Source organism: Myotis brandtii, unplaced genomic scaffold, assembly GCF_000412655.1.
Source record: "Myotis brandtii unplaced genomic scaffold, ASM41265v1 scaffold450, whole genome shotgun sequence".
Classification (NCBI taxonomy): Eukaryota; Metazoa; Chordata; class Mammalia; order Chiroptera; family Vespertilionidae; genus Myotis; species Myotis brandtii.
In genome coordinates, this window is record NW_005367210.1 from 789,666 (window position 1) to 803,709 (window position 14,044).

Genomic DNA, 14,044 nt, shown 5'->3' on the forward strand with positions numbered 1-14,044 from the left:
TTAGTAGAATTTACATTGTTTTCACAAACAGCAGATATCAATATTTAAAGGAATTTATAATGACCCATTCAAATAGGCAATCATCTTGGTGGCAAACTTTTGTTGAAATCTTACATAACTCAAGCTTTATTAAAAAGCCAACATAATTGAAAAATACGTTCTCCCTGTAAAGGCTTAAGTGACCAAAGCTTGAAACAGTTAATTTAAAAGTAAGCAAACGAAACAACAAAGCCTCTGCAGCAGACCCTGCTGAAATACTTTTAAAAATCTAAATGAGCCCACCTGGTGTGGCTCAGTGGTTGAGCATTGACCTATGAGCCAGGAGGTCACAGTTCATTTCTCAATCAAGGCACATGCCCGGTTTGCAGGCTCGATCCCCAGTAGGGGACATGCAGGAGGTAGCCGATCAATGATTCTCTCTCATCATTGATGTTTCTCTCTCCCTCTCCCTTCCTCTCTGAAATTAATTTAAACAAATAAATAAATGATCTAAACGAGCTTAATCTTTTCAAAAGTTATTTTCGCTTAAAAGCTATAAAATCAGTCATCTTAAATCTACAAAGAAGGGAGGTCTTTGTGGCACCATCTCTTTAGAACCTCCTCTTTTTCATCAAATTTGGCCACAAACAAATTTCTTTGCGCCCTTGTTTTCAGATGCCTCTTGCAGAAAAGGCCAAGAACAAACATGGAAGAGTATCTGCCTAGGCAAGCAGGAAAGTGTTCCGAACTAGCATGCAAATAGCATAGAGTTCTGGGTTAATCTCTGGAACTCCATCTGAACCATGACTATGACTTTGAATGGGATCTAGAACGGGAACTTGAAGCTCTTCTGGGTGGCGGGACACACAAGGAGCCTTGGAGGGTGGAGCAGGTAGGGGAGGTTTGGCAGGAGACTGGCTCCTCGATCTAGATTTTTACTTTATATCACCTTTTCCATCTTCTTTGGGGGGAATGATCGAGAACGAGACCTGCGTGGAGACTCCCCATACTCATCCCTAGACCTGTTTCGAGAGTGCAGTGGGAGGCCTCATCGGCCTTGGGCTTCGCTTTGCTCTTGGATCTAGATTTCCAGCCTTTTGCCCGAGACCGTGAACAACCTTTGCTCGGAGACCTGGATCAGGAACGACTCTTTGAGATACTGTGCCATCTGCTGCGGCTGCTCGACTCGTGACCTTGATCTGCTTCCAGTGTAAACCGCCTAAGTTTAGTTCGTGCTTTATCTTTAATGAGCCTAATATTTTTGCCATTTGTTTCTGTGCCATCCAGTTTATCCAAAGCAAGCTTCATGTGAGAGTAGGAGCGGGACTCAATTTGACCCCTTCGTTTGTGAGTTCTTTGTGAGCATCTGCATCGGTTACTTCGCCGGTTTATCTCATGAAACGCTTTAAATCTTGCCAACTGTAACGACTAGAAAGATTTCTACCCTAAGCCTGAATTCCGTTCCAACAGGTGGGCCGTATTTGTCTCTTTCCGCCGCTCTCCGCCTGCTGTATCCTGCTCCACCCCGCGGTAGCTGTAGCCATGGAGACAGCGCCCTGTGCTCGGTGATCACACACCGCAGAGGTTCTTGCGGTTCATCTGTACAGGGCGTAGGGAGTCCTCCAACTCCACGAAGCAGTACCCATTTTTAAGGTCTATTTCGAGGAGTCGGCCATCGTCACTGAAAAGGCGCTGGATGTCCTTCTCCCAGACGTGGTAGTCAGGGGTCCCCATGGAGACGTGGCGTATCTGTGGAAAAAACCACCACCCCCGACACACACACCCCTGCCACCACCACCGCCAGGGCTGACCACAGGCAGAAGCCGAGGTCCAGTACTGGGTGGCAAGAGCCCAAACTGCACTTCACAGGGCAGCCGCGGCCAAGTCCAGTCCACAATGGCTCCAGCCTTTCCTGTATTGAATCAGGGCTGGCCGATGTGAGCAGTAGAATGCGGCAGAGGTGACAGTGTATGGATTCTGAATCTAGCTCACAAAGGCAGTGAGATTCTACCTTGTTCTTTTAAATCACTTACTTGGGGGAGAGCAGCCACCATGGCATGAGGACACCCAAGCTCTCCTGCATTGAGGCCCATGTACAGAGGAACGGAAGCCCCCAGCCTACAGCCAGCACTGACTGGCCAGCCTCCTGAGTGAGCCTCCTTGAATGAGAATCCTTCAGCCCCAAGTCGAGCCTTCAGATGAGTGCAGCCCCAGCAAGCCCCTAACTGGAACCTCATGAAAGACCCTGAGCCAGAACCACCTGGCAGAGCTGCTTTCAAATTCCTGACCCATCGAAACCATGAGAGATAATAAATGATTAGTATTGTGTTAATCCAGGGTTTAGCAAACTTTTATATAAAGAGAGTAAAAATATTTTAGCCTTTGTGGACCACATAGTCTCTGTTCAAACTATTCAGCTCTGCACAAGTAGCCATAGGTTATACGTAAACAAATAGGCATGGCCGTGTTCCAATAAAACTTTATTTACAAAACCAAGCGGTGGGCCAGGGTTAGCCTGAGGACGACAGTTAGCAGACCTCTGAGGACAATGGTTTGCAAAGCCACTTCGTTTTGTGATTTTTTTATGCCGCAATATAGAACTAACCCGCTCCCTGGATTTGTGGAGTGACCTGAATGAACACCTCACATTTCAGACAAAGCACACGGTCGGTGATTTGGACAGTGTGATTTGGATGAGAAGCTCCTGGCAGGGCAAGCATAAAAAGGCAATGGTCCCAGGAAGAGATGATGAGCCAGGCTTGAGTGGGAGCTGTATGGACCCAGGTGATGGCATACATGTCTTTTGTGCTTCCTGCCAATTAAGGGCACAAGAATGATATTAAAGCCGTAATGGAAACCTTTCCCTTGAATTCTCCCTGCACTGTCTAGTGCTGACTTTAAACTGTCCAAATAATGAGCAAATGGGACAGTGCTGAGCAAAGCTGGCATGGGGCAAGCTCTTAAGCTCTTAATGAGACTGCCAACATCAACTGAGCCATGCACCTAGAACAAAGAAACACCCCAAGGAGGGTCCTGGGAACACTGCCTGTCACCCAGTCTCTGCCCCTTCCGTGTGTCCTCTGCAGCCTGTTCCTCACAGCTCCTCTGAGGGCCCAGTTCCCACCCGTGCTAGGATCAAGGTTGCAGCTGGGCCAGTGCACAGCCTGGGATAGACCTGAGCCTGAAACATCTGTACATGTGGGGATAGGGCATCAAGAGGGAGCAAGATGCTGAGGAGCTGGGGAATGTGGGGGCGGGTTGGAGAGGCAGAGGATGGAAAATTCAGGAAAGAAGGAGAAAAAAGGAGGAAAGGGGAGGGAAGATAGAATCAAATAGGCTAGATACAGCGTGTAAACCACATTTCAGAATCTGGCTTCTCTCCTGGCCCATCCCTGTGGATCCCATTCTATAGCAACCTAGGTAGCTCCAGCCTTTGATCCCAGGGCTGCACAGAAGAGTGACAGTCTTCCAGAAATCCCAGCAGCAGTTTGGGGGTTCGCTCTAATTGGCTCTCAGTGCCCACATGCCCAAGCAATCACTGTGACTAAGTAATACCTAAGTCCAGTGCTCCATCCCGTCGTCCTGGATGGAGGGAAGGAAACCAGGGCATTTTCCAGGAGAAAAGGGAATGGATGCTGGGAGGATGGAGTCACAAACCATGTATGCCCCCTTTAGAATGCACTGGCTGGTCAAGGATGTCCTTTCTGATCCCTTCCTTGTACAAAAGGAGAGATGAGGCTCAGAGAGGGGAGGGATGTGCCTATTGTCAGACAGCTTGCCAGTGGTGCTATGGACTGAATGTCTGTGAGCCTCTAAAACTGGTAGTTAAAGCTCTAACCTCTAACCGGATGGTATTAGGAGGTGAATGAAGCCTTTGGGAGGTGATTAGGTTTAGATGAGGTCCTGGGGGCAGAGCCCCACAGTGGGATTAGTGTCCTTGAAAGAAGAGGAAGAGACCAGTGCCCTCTCTCTCTTACTGCCATGTGACAAAGCCTGGGCAAGTAGGCCCTGCTCTCTGGCAACGGTCTCCTCAGGGGCAAGGCCAAAAGAGCCAGGCCCCCAGGGAGCCAATGGGTCTGAGGCCACCAGTTAAGATGTCCAGGGCAGGGGCTGTGAGGTCTTACACAGGGACTTGAAGTATGGGCTGAGTTTTTATGTGTGGAGAGCAGGGAGGAAGACAGGGGTTTCCTCAAAGGGAGTTCTCTCTCCCGGCTCTCTCTCCTTTGAGAACCTAACAGTCTGGTGGCAGAATAAGACAGGTGGACAGACAGTTGCCACAGAGTGTGACCAAGCTATTATGGGACAAGCATTTAGAGAGGGTGTAGGGCCCTGCCCAGCTTGGGGAGATCAAGGAGGCTTCCTGGTGGCAGTGATGTTTAGGCTGAATTTTGAAAGATAAGCACCAGTTAGCGAGGAAGAGAGGAAAGGCCTTCCCAGTGATGGGAACATCATGTACAAAGGCACAGAAACACAAAAGCTCATGATGTGGTTGCAAAACAGTAAATAGTTCCCTATCGCTAGATGTGCCAGAGAAAAGTGGGCAATGAGGCTGGGGATGTAAGCAGGTGCTGATGGCACAAACTGTGTCTGAAGCTGGCCAGGGCCCTAACTTTATTCCCCTAGCTCTGGGGGAACAGGGCAGGGTGGATTGTAAGATGGGCAGCCACCACTCGTAAATAAGCAAGTGGCTTTGATCTTGGGAGGCCTGGAAGTGGCACAGGTATGTAAATCAGGACTGCTGGTTGTAGGGGGTAGAAACTGGCCAACTCAGACCACCTTGGCCCAAAGCACAGTTTGGGAAGGATCCTGGGATGACTTGTGTTATCCATCCAAGTTGTGTGAAACGTCTGTGGGGAGATGACTGTGTAACTTGGTACTTTCCTTCTGGGAGACAGTTGAGCAATATGAGCTAAAGCCTAAAACATACATATTCTTCAAATTTCAAATTGTACTTCTAAGAATTTATCCTAAGAAAATTAGTAAGGATGAGGGCAAAGATTTCGCCTCCAGGATGTTCATTGCAACACTATATAGTAAATAGCTGGAAACCATCTGAATGTCCAACAATAAGAGTCTGGTCTGGAGATCTGATGATGGACTATTCTTTATGCATTTGATCTGCTGCTGTGGTGAAGATTGACAGTTCCCAGATGTTTGTCAATGGGCCAAGGCTGCTCAGTAAAAAGTTTTTGCTGGTCTATGGCAAACTCAGAAAAATAGGAACAACAAAAAGATGTTCATGAAACTTTTTTTTCCTGTAACATTATCTCCATTTTACTTCTTTGGCTTGATGATGATAATGGATAAGTTTTTACTTCTTTCCAAGCTGCACATAACAAAATATTATTAACTAGAGGCCCGGTGCACGAATTCATGCACCAGGGGGGTCCCTTGGCCTGGCCTGCAGGATCGGGCCGAAACCAGCTCTCTGACATCCCACGAGGGGTCCCAGATTGCAAGAGGGTGCAGGCCAGGCTGAGGGACCTCACAGGTGCACGATCGGGGCCAGGGAGGAACACAGGAGATTGGCCGGCCAGGGAGGGACCATGGGAGGGCTCCAGGGAGTGTCTGGCCCATCTTGTTCAGTCTCAATTGGCCTGACTCCAGCAGCAAGCTAACCTACCAGTTGGAGTGTCTGCCCCCTGGTGGTCAGTGTATGTCATAGCGAGCAGTTGAGCAGCCTTAGCATATCATTAGCATATTACGCTTTGATTGGTTGAACGGCCGACTGGATGACCGGACACTTAGCATATTAGGCTTTTATTATATAGGATGGTGGCATAAACAAATAGGAGCTTATTTTTTCATGTTAAAAGAAGTCTGGAGATAGTGACCACTGGGAAAGTTTCAGTGCTCACCAATGTTAGGCAGATAGGAGTCTCTGTGATTCTTCCCCTCAGGTCCCAAGAAAGTTGCCACTGCTCTTGGCATTATATCCATGGGTCACGGTAGGAAGAGGGGGGATGAGATGGTACCAATGACTTTTTGTTTTTTACCGGAAAGCAAAAGCATTCTCAGAAGTCTCCAGCAGACTTCCTCAATGTGTCATTAGCTAAATTAGGTCACAAGGCCACTCTTAGCTGCAAGAAAGTCTAGGAAATCAATAATCTGGCAAAAGGAAATGAGATTACCATGTTGGGTTTACTAATAACGACTAATTGTCTGGGAGTGAGTGCATGGCCCCTCAAATAACATCAAGAAAAAAGGGGTAGGGAAGTAGGAAACAACTATTGAGAGGGGAGCGAGCCATGCCTGCCACACTTGATGAAAAAATAGTTGGTAACTCTAGATTTTTGGAAGGTAGAATTTACTAGTCCATGAAATGGTAAAGACTAGGGACCAGTGGAATAAGATGACTGGTTTTCAAATCAGATTCCTGTGTTGCCCAGAGTTATGTAGAGGCTGCTGTTGGGTGAGAAAGTGGCAAGAAGGGATGGAGGTACTCGCCCCCAATCTTTCTTCAACCCAAGCACTTACACATTTATCTGAATATCATATTGAGTGTCCCATAAAATTCCACTTGATGTATGTGTATATGTATATGTATGCTTGTGTATATCTTAATACATATACATATTGATACATGTGTACTTTAGATAGATGATAGATAGATCGATCTAGTAAGATAGGCAGCAGTTATTTCAAACTGGTGACCCCTGGAGCCCAAGTCATTATTTAAAATCTCTTTGACTTTTAAATGTCTACACTGGCTATCTATTACTCCACAGATTCAAACATTTCTGATATTTTTAAGATCACAATTCACATATTTATATTAATTCTTATATAAATTAATTTACCCTACTCACACATTTACATTCATTTTAATACCATCCAATTCACATTTACATTAACTGCCTGGCCCCTGAGCACTTGGTTTCTGACTCCTGAATGTGCCAGGCATTAACAATGGCTCTCTCTGGATCGTGGTCGTTTTTAATTTTTTCTTTTTCCTGGTCTGGCCTGTCTAATTTTGCTAAAATAAACAGACATGGCTTTTGTAATAAGGGAAAAAGACGCCCTTTTAATTAAAAAGTAATAACAATGCAGCCTGTGATCCTGAGGGCTGTTTGGGCCACGCTCCATCTGCCCCCACTGAGCCTGGCTCTTCTGAAGGCTGCCTCCCCATCCTGCCTCAAATGTGTCGCCAAGTGAGTGGCTGGGGTCCCGGCCTTGCCCTATGAGTGAGGCTCTCCCCAGAGGTGGGAGTGGGAGCCGGGGGCTGGACGACCTCTGAAGAATGGGCCTTTCCCAGAAGAACCTGTAAACCCAGCTGGAGTCTGAGGCCCTTTCGAACACCGAACGCAAGCGTGGGGGACCCAGTCCCTGCAAATGCCAACTGCTTCGCTCTGATGACTGGGGCTGTCGATAGATATATTGCTCGCAGCTAGTGTGGTATTATCACACCACAGTTTCACTCTCTGCTACTGCAAGTCACCAGGACAACATCTGCTTTGAATCTTTTCTCATTAGGATCTAAAAAAAAGAAAAGCTGAAATCGAAGCCACCCCTTTAACACTCTGTATCTCTTCCTCCTTTCTTCCTCTCCCTTTCTTTCCCCCTTCTCTTTCTCTCTCTCTCTTTTCTTTTTCACTCCAGAAACTTCACACCAGGTCCGAGTTTTGAAACTGTCCAGCCCAAGTGCCCTTCTGCCGGTTCAGCAGATGAGAACACTGAGGCCCAGGGAGGAGCAGGGAGGAGATCACAGATGTTCTTAACTGCTAAGTACCCGGTGGCAAGCAGCTTGAGTCCCTACAGGGCAGGATGGTGCTAACAACCCTCCCACCCCGTGTTCTTAACTGACCTGCTAAGTAACCGGTGGCAAGCAGCTTGAGTCCCTCGGTTTCCTTACCTACAGGGCAGGATGGTGCTAACAACCCTCCCACCCCATCTCCTTCCAGGACCAGCTGCAAATAGATCAGATAGTGGACAGAAGACCTGGTGATCAGCAAGGCTATTGTCATTGTCACTCAAGGGCTTCTAGGTAATTGGTGACAGAATTAGGCCTTTCTAGAACTCAAAAATCCCCTGATTTCTAAGTGTAGCATCCTCTACAATGCACTTGAGAGGAAGGACTGAGAAGACAATAACAATAAGATCTAGTCTAGGAGTGCTAACTCAGTGCTTTACACAAAGGGCAGCTTCACATAAGAGCAACATTCTGCAGTCAAGCTCTGACCTCGAGCAAGCACAGCACTCTCTCTAGCTCAGTTTCCACGGGTGAAAAATGAGGGTGAGAATGGTGCCTACCTGCTGAGCTTATTATGAGGATGAAATGAAAGCATCTGAGCCCAAGGTAGCACAGGCATTCAACCAAAGCACGCGGCTTCCAAGACCAGACTGACCCGGGGCTGCCCCCAGTCTGCACTTACTTTCAGAGCAGCTTTGGGCAAGTGCCACCTTTGTGAGTCTTGGTTTCCTAATCAAAGTTTATCACAGTCACCTCTGTGTCGGGTTGTGAGGATGAAATTGAGGCAACACACACAAAAACACGGTCCTTCAGCCTGGGATGGCTTCTCCCCACAAGAACAGTCTGAACCCTAAAAAGAAACCACCACTTGCTCTGTGCGAGGCCGCATTCTAAGCACTCCACCAGCTCACTTCACCTTCACAACAACCTGACAGGCAATATAACTAGTAACCCCATTTTGCAGATGAGGAAACTGAAACCCAGAAAAGTTGAGAAATACAGCACTTCCCCAAAATGGGCTACAGACAAAGCTCATTGTCTTTGAGCTCGATTGTGCCTCTCTGGAAACTGTAGGTAACTGATACAAACTCTATCTAGTCTGATGCAATTGACTTTCCTTCCCTTGTGGAAAAACCAGCTGCCTCCATTTAGAATTCAATTCCCTTACTCTGTACACATGTGAACTTTTCTTACTTTTCCTTTGAACCAATTATAACATCTATCTGGTTCTCTCACTGTTTAACAAGTAAAATAAAATCTTTAACACATGGTCATTTTCTATATTGGTAAGAGAGTCGTGATTTTACCATTTAATGAAAGTTTCTTTTAACAGGGCTTTAGACATCAGTGTCTGATTCTTATGGCAATAGTCCTGGAAATCAATCCTTCCATTGCCTGCCCGCCCCTCCCCCCCGCCCTTCTCACCTCTAGGGCTCAGGACTCAGCCCTCCCATGTATTTTCTAGATAATCCTCATGCAGGTAGGAAATTAGAGCCTAGAAAGGCAAGGCAATTTAGCCACGGTTACACAGCTAAGCCAACACTTTCTCTTTCTGGAGAGGTGTGTGTGTGTGTGTGTGTGTGTGTGTGTGTGTGTGTGTGTGTTCTGCCTCCTTGAATAGATTGTGAATCCAGCTCCAGGTAGAAACCAAAGAATTCATTTAGGAATTGCTTGTGTGTGATGGGAGCCAGGTGATGCTGTGGTTAAAGAGCAGGTTCCAGAGGCGATGGCAGGTTGCTCAATCTCAAGGGAGTGAGGCTGCAGCATCACAGTTGGTGGTATCCTTAATTTCTCCAAATCCTGAAGAACAGTCCAGGCCTATGTGGTGGCTCACTTCTGTTCCTTCCTAGATCTCTCCACTGAGAAACTTGCCCAAGGTCTTAGTATTTGTAAGTGATGGAGACAGGACTTAAACCCAGGAAGTCTGACTTTGCGTCAGTCTTCAATGAAGACCTGGACTTACACCCAAGTTTGTTCTTCTCCACTGTGTGATCCTGTGTGATTACTTAACCTCTCTGAGCTACTTAATCTCTCATGAAGTAGTTACAAAAATTGAATCTATATATAAAAGCCTAAGAGCCCAAACAACCGAATGACGAGTCAACCAGTCGCTATGATGCACACTGACCACCAGAGGGCAGATGCTCAACACAGGAGCTGCCCCCTGGTGGTCAGTACACTCCCACAGCGGGAGCACTGCTCAGCTAACCCAGGGGCGCCAGACACAGGGCTCATGGCTGGAGCGCCGCTGCAAGCTGCAACGACGCAAGCCTCTCCCAATCGGGACTAACTGGGCACGAGCCTGCGGCAGGCGTAGCAGGGCTGGGATGAGCGGGAGTGGCAGGCAGGAGCAGCAGGCGGTGTTGGACTGCTGGTTTAGGCCCATCACCGCAGGCCCCACCAAGGGACACTACCAGTGCACAAATCTGTGCACTGGGCCTCTAGTTAGATAATAAAAGCCAAGTGTCAGACACATGGTAAATCCTCAATAAACAGCAGCTGCTTTCCAAGGTCTCATTATCTCAAATAATGAGCCACCACTTAGGAGCCCCTGGCATGTGTCAGGCACTATGGGAGGCACTTCAGTGGCATCACCTTTAGGAATCATCCCAATCCCTGGGAAAATACCGCTATAATCCCTATTTGACAATTTAAATGATGTGACCAAAGTTGCACAAAGGGCAAGTAATGAGGCCGAGAAGTAAACCCAGGTTGCTGACTCCAAGACCTAGACACTTTTCCACTCTGTACATCCACTAATTTATTCATTAACTCAACAAATTTTTATTGGGCGCCTACCATGTATGCCAGGCACTGTTCTAGGAGCTAGAGGTACAGTAGTGAATCAAACAGACACAAATGTCTGTGCTCATGAAGCTCATATTCCAGTTAGGGGAGCATCAATCAGACAAAGCTTCTGGCCTTTAAGGTTGGTGCCCAAGGGGGCTTTAGGGCTGGAGCTGGACATGGCTGGTGCTGGAGGCATGGGCAAGGATCAGAACCAAGTCTATGAAAAGATGGATACAAAGATGTCTGCTGAGGGGCATGGAGGATGTGGGGAGGAGAATGGTCTCAGAATCGAGCAGAGCTGACCATCTGTGCCCCCGGAGACTTGGGTTCTCTGAGGACTGTCTCTCCTTGAGGGTCAACAATGTCCAGAGCTCAAAGCAGGTATTTCCCTGCATGAAGACTGTGGCTGCACTGAGGACAGAGCCTGAGCAGGTCCCCCAGTCTAGGGCTCCCCTGAACGGACTGGTAGTCAGGATGAAGGGGATATGCACCTCACCCTGCACGGCTGCCCTTGGTGGGCCTTTGGGTGGGCCCGGGCGCCCTCTTGTGGCTTCCCTTGTCTGCGTGGACCCTCCATGTGTCCTGTGGTTGGAGGGGCTTCCCATGCTTGGATCATTTCTCTGTCCCCAGCCTGGACCCTTTTCCCTAACCCAGCCTTGCTTGCCTCCAGCCCAGGCCCGGACAGCAGTTCTCTCCCCCTTTTCTGTGTAGACCTCAGGACACAAACCTTGGGTGCCTGCAAGCCCCTGCGATGCCATCACGGGCACAGCCGGTGGTGCTGTAGCACATAAGCGGGACATCTGGTTCACATTTTGACTGCACCACTTAGGAGCAATTGTGCAACCTTGCTGTGCCTTTCTTTTTATATTTTAATAACGAGAGTCCTAATTTCTTTTTATTTCAAATATTTAATGAAACATACTGCCAAGATGAAAGAGCAGGGGTTCTGGGCAAGCGGGTTATAGATCCATTTCCTAAGTTCTTTGCAGTTTGCATTGCCCTTTCTTCTGTCCTACCTTAAAGCCCCGATCATAATTCATTCTCAAAGTCTGTTTTAAACACAGAATCTAATATAGATATTAAATATTTTTAACTTTGAAGAAACTTAGTGAAAATAGTACACAAAAGTTTTTTTTTTAATTAGCTTTTATGTTATCAGTGTTATACACCCACCTACTTTAAAGAGTTAAATGATTCTATGAAACTTCAAAATAGCTTCTACCTTAAAGAGTTGTGGGATTAAATGAGATAATACTCACTGTCCAATTTGTCTGTTAAAACCACAAAACAGTCCCTGTCTCCCACCGGCTCACACACACACCTTCTGTATTGCAGGGGTCTGGAGTCTGACATTTCCCAGAATGACTTGTCCACAGGGTTCTGGGTTAAATTCAGCCAACGGGAGGCAGCAGAGGCACATTATTGCCTCTCCAGCAGCAATGGCAGAATCCGGAGTTTCAGGGTTCCGTTTTGCAGTCACCTCTGCAGGTTTTGGACTCTGCCGTGGGACAGGAGGACAGCTGTGGTCATTGCTGGTGCTTTCCTGCAGTCCTTGCAACTTCCAGACTCTCTGAAAGCTGCCTCCAGCCTAATCTTTACATCCCAACCCACCCAATGGCTTTGTAAGCACCACATTTTTCATACTAAAGCCTTCCTGCTGGATGTGGAGCGGCCAGGGCTCTCACTCATTGCTTATAGGAGTATGAAATGGTACAGCCACTTCGGAAATCCACTTGTAAGAATTTACCCAAGACTAATGAAAACATATGTCCACACCAAGACCTGTGTATGACTATTTATAGTAGCATCATTCATAATCACCCCAAACTGGAAATAACACAAGTGTCCATCAAGAAGGGAATGGATAAACGGATACATTTGTACAATGGAAAATTACTCATGAATGAAAAGGAAGGCACTGATACAACAACATAGATGAACCTCGGACATAATGAGGAGTGGAAAAATGCAGGCACAAAGAGTATTGTCAGAGTTAGCCGTGGAGGAATAGCAATCTCTCTTCAAGAAAGAAACTGCCAGTCAGCTCTCGGAGTAAAGGTCGCCAGCAACCTCCAGCTGCAGCACCTTTAGAACAATGCTGAGGCCATGCTCTTCACAGCAGCCCACCCCGCAATGGGCACAGAGGGGGTACAGAGGGACGCCGCGCCACTTCTGCCCGACGTGGGAGTCTGTGGGGCTCTGTTCTGGGGCTCCGTGTTGGGCTACACTGAAGCCTGAGGCTCCTGCTTTCCAATTCTCATCGTTCCCCTTTTTTCCCAGGCGTCAGACCTGCATCATCGTGTGAAAGTCCTCCCCACCTGCTCCTATTCTGCACCCCCTTTTCTGTTTTAATTTTTCCCTTTTTTGTTAAATTTATTGGGCTGCCCCCCCCCCCTTTTAAACAAGCCTTATCTGTTATAATTCTCTAGCATACTAACTCTATTCTGACATCGCTTCCCAGGGTCCCAAGCCAACAGATACATTTCATTTTTGTGAAATTTCAAGAGGCTAAATTAACCAATAGAGACAGAAAGCAGACCAGTAGTAGCCTGCACCAGAGGTCAGAGACACTGGCTGCAAAGACGTCTGAGGAAACTTTTGAAGCGATGTCAATGTTCTGCATCTTGATTGCTATGGTGACACTGGTGTATACATTTGCCAAAACTTATTGAAGTGTAGAATTCAACTTGTGGTTTTATTGTATGGAAATTATATTTCAATAAAGATGATATTTTAAAAATCTCTGCCTTCCTGAAATATCTGGAGTGCCTGATAGTTATAGTACTGTGTACATTTGTCAAAATAGAATTGTACATGAAAAAGGGGAATTTGTACTATATATAAGTTATAGCTTCATTAAAAAAGAATGAATCAGGAAAATAATTTCTATTTATTACTATGTGATTATTATTTTAAAGAATTTTGTCATATAGATGGGGGATCCATTGAAGGACTCACACTTCCTGTTTCAAACTTTATTGTAAAGTTATAGTAATCAAAAGAATGTGGTACTAGAATAAAGGTAGGTATATAGACCAAAGAAACAGGATATAGAGTCCAGAAATAAACTCTTTCATATATGGTCAAGTGATTCTTGACAAGAATGCCAAGACCATTCACCCTTGGGGAAATGACAGTGATTATAACAAGTGGTTCTAGGAAAACTGAATATCCACATAAAAAAGAATAAAGATGAACCCCTACCTCACACTACACACAAAAATTAACTCAAAATGAGTCAAAGTTCTAAATATAAGACCTAAAACTATAAAAGTATTAGAAAAAAACATAAGGTAAAATCTTCCTGATATTGGATTTGACAATGATTTCCTGAATCTAACATCAAAAGCACGGGCAACAAATGAAAATAATAAACAAATTTAACTTCATGAAAATGAAAAGCTTTTGTACATTCAAAGACACTATAAACAGAGTAAAAAGGCAACCCACAGAATGAGAAAATATATTTGCAAGTTATATATCTGATAAGGGATTAATATCCAGGATATATAGAGAACTCTTAAAATTCCACCCCAAAATTTCAAGATCTATATGTGGAACACTACAAAACTCTGGTGAAAGAAA

General features: G+C 46.2%; 1 pseudogene; it reads right to left on the reverse strand.

Moving 5' to 3' along the window:
• Positions 1 to 786: 786 nt before the first annotated feature.
• On the reverse strand, positions 787 to 1,713 carry LOC102261013 (annotated as a pseudogene).
• Positions 1,714 to 14,044: the final 12,331 nt, after the last annotated feature.